The sequence below is a fragment of the Eubalaena glacialis genome, chromosome 3, assembly GCF_028564815.1.
Source record: "Eubalaena glacialis isolate mEubGla1 chromosome 3, mEubGla1.1.hap2.+ XY, whole genome shotgun sequence".
Classification (NCBI taxonomy): domain Eukaryota; kingdom Metazoa; phylum Chordata; class Mammalia; order Artiodactyla; family Balaenidae; genus Eubalaena; species Eubalaena glacialis.
Window position 1 is genome coordinate 82794825 of NC_083718.1, and position 3350 is coordinate 82798174.

Genomic DNA, 3350 nt, shown 5'->3' on the forward strand with positions numbered 1-3350 from the left:
CTTAACAGTGTCTGTGTACTTTTTTCTTTCACAAAACTTGATCCTTCCTCACCCCTGCTGTTCCGACAGTCCCCATTTAGACCTCTGAGAACCCCTGCTCTGTTCATTTGTTCACCAATAATTTATTAAATGTCCGCTATTTGTTCATTTATTAATTTATTTAACAAATATTTACTGAGCATCTATAATAGCCAGAGACCAAAGACGTGAAGTCCCTGTCCTCTTGGGGCTTGCGTTCTATTGGGGAGGGGATAGAAAATGAACCAACAGACAAACCACTAGGTATTAGCATAAAAATATATCATACGATACACTGGTAGGTAATGATAAGTGAAATGAAGAAAGCTAAAGCAAGGAAATAAGGGGCAGAGGGAAGGACAGGGATACTGGTTTAAATATGATAATTGAGGAATGTGTTTGAGCAGAAATCTAAAAGAAAGGAAGGAGAGCAGCTTGCGGATGTCTGTGGGTCAAGAGTTCCTGCAGAGAGAGGCTGAGGCCCTGAGATGGGCATGTGTCTGACCTGCTCAAAGACCAGCATGGTGGCGGGTGCAGATCTGAGGTGGGGCTGGTGGGAGACCAGAGCCTGCAGGAAACAGGGAGCAGGGAGCAGGGGCTTACAGCCCGTGGGGAGGACCTTGGACTTTGTGCCAAGTGTGCTAAGGAGCCACAGGGGGTTTTGAGCAAAGGAGTGAGATGATTGATTTCACTTATGTTTCCTGTATGGGCCATGAAACTTGGGGCTGAACTTTGAAAGGGTGTGGGAAGAAGAGAGACAGGAGGAGGGGGAGAGCATGAGCTCTGTCCAGCACAGGATAAGGGGAGGGAAGACTTCTTGGGCCGGGCTCCCTCCCCATGCTGGTCTAGTCCAGGTTCTTTGTGAAATGCTCCCCTAGGACTAAGCTGCTCTCCTTCTGTGCTCTTCTCTCCTGCTGTGATTCTGTATCCACTAATGTGCTTATTTGTTCTATGTCCGTCTCCTCCATGGATGGGGGTGTGTGAGAGTAGGCACTGGGTCTCTAGCAACAGCACTGTGCCTGGCATGCAGTAGGCGTTTCAGAAATATCTCTTACAAGGATGAATGTATGGAAATCAATAGGCTATTGATTTGATTCCCTATAAATGGTCCAGAGGGAAACAGGAGGGAGCATGGTCTCTGAGGACAGGAATAATCTCCCTAAGGGGCAAGTGTTGGGTCACTGTTCCCTGGTGAAAAGTGCATTCAGTCTGAATGGGCAGAAGTCACTGGGGACCTCCCTGCCCACCAACAACTGTCTGGTGCTGAGTCAGGTCTGGGATAGATGGGGTGTCCCTTTAGTCCAGAGGTCAAGAGGTCCATTTTGTCAAGATGTCAGAATACCCGTATGTTATGGGCTGAATGTTTGTGTGCCCTCCCAAATTCACTTCTTGAAGCCTTAACCCCCAGTGTGATGGTATTTGGAGATGGGGCCTTTGGGAGGTAATTAGATTAGGTCATGAGGGTGGGACCCTCGTGATGGGATTAGTGCCCTTATAAGAAGAAGAATAGAGAGAGATTTCTCTCTCTCTCCATGAGCACACAGCAAGTCTACAAGCCAGGAAGAGAGCCCTCCCCAGGCCCCCAACCATCGTTGGCAGGCTGATCCCAGATGTCCAGCCTCTAGAACTGGGAGAATAAATGTCCGTTGTTTAAGGCATCCAGCCTATGGCATTCGTTCTTGCAGCCTGAGCAGGCTAGGACACCACAGTCGCAGCAGCCAGGGCACAACCTTGGGCTCTGGCAGATGCACCAGCGGCTGCTCCCCTGCCCCCTCCTCAGCAGGAGGGACAGGCCAGGAGGGCAGAGTGTATGACGACATTTTTAAAAGGTGAGGTAACTTGCTGGAGCCCAGATATGACTGATATGAGGAAAAGTGAGAAGAGAAGCTTTATACTGGGGCAGAGGTGGGTTTGTATTTTGGTTTATTTGGTGCAAAGCTGGGTGGAGATGATGCACAGGAAGCTGGGATTCAGGACTGAGGCCAGAAAGTGACAGGCCCCAGGGCTGGAGGTCTGCTGGACCGCCCAGCAGAGGAAACTACTATGTCATGAGATGTGGATCTGAGGCAAAGCTGAGGCAGGAAGGAAGTGTGGAAAGTATGCGAGGAAGCAGGAGCCTGTGGAGACCCTTTCCTGGGGATGGGGCAGGGGGAGAGGCTGAAGATGAGGGTGGAGTGGGATTAGCCAAAGATGAAGGCGGTCTTTGAATGGCCTGAGACTGGAAGGCTTCCATCACTGAATGAGAAAGGGGGACCATTCAGGGAAAGCCCTCACTCGCTGAGTGACCTTGGGAAAAACACTTTGCCTCTCTGGATCTCTGTCCTCATTTTTGAAGAATTCAAAGGAATTCGGTAAATTCATTTGAAGAGTTTAGACTAGGTGAACACTCAGGTGTCATCCAATCTTAATGTTCTGAGATACTTGGATGGGATGGAGAACTTTGAGTAGGATCTAGAAGGATGAGAATGAAGTTATATTTGGGCACTGAAAGGGTAGTGGCCCAAGTATGAAGATTAAAGTTATATTTCTGGATTCAGATCCTAGTTTTACCACTTACTAATTGTGAGACCTTGAACAAGTTACTTAAAATCTCTAAGCCTCAGTTTCCCCATCAATAAAATGGGAATAACAGCAGCACCTTTCCCAGAGTTGAGGTGAGGACTAGATAACCTAGCAACACGTGTAAAGCACTTAGCACAACGTCTGATGATGAGTAAGCACTCACTAGGTATTAGCATTAATAGTAAAATACTAATTTATATAGGAGGTTTTAGTTACAGCTGGTCAGCTATCTTCTCTCTGCTGCAGCCACAACAGGTAAAGTTTATTTTAAACCAAAGCACAGATTTAGGTTACATTTTAGGGCTAACGTGGATAAAGTTGACCAGTATTAGACAAGTAACTAAGGGCAGTTAGGCGCTGTCTTTCTCTAAAGGCCTTTAAACGAAAGGCCAGAGCAACAAGCTGTGCCCTTGCTTAATGCATTCATGTGTATCTGTGGCCACTCTGATGTATATGGTAGTGTTAGCATCTGGTAAAAACCAGCAACCAACCAACCAACCAACCATCCATCCAGCCAACCATCCATCCATCCAGCCAGTCAACTAACCAACCAACCAGCCAGCCAGCCAGCCAGCCAGCCAACCACCCACCCACCCACTCAACCAACCAACCAACCAATAAGAACAAAAGCGAGCACATTTGCTATTGTGAAAACAATCACAGCCATGATTTTGTTTCAAAATAGCCAACTGAACCACAAATTGAACTTCAATCATATTTAGAAAAATGTTAAGGGTCCCCAAACGTGGTCAAAATCCATCAGTTGGAGA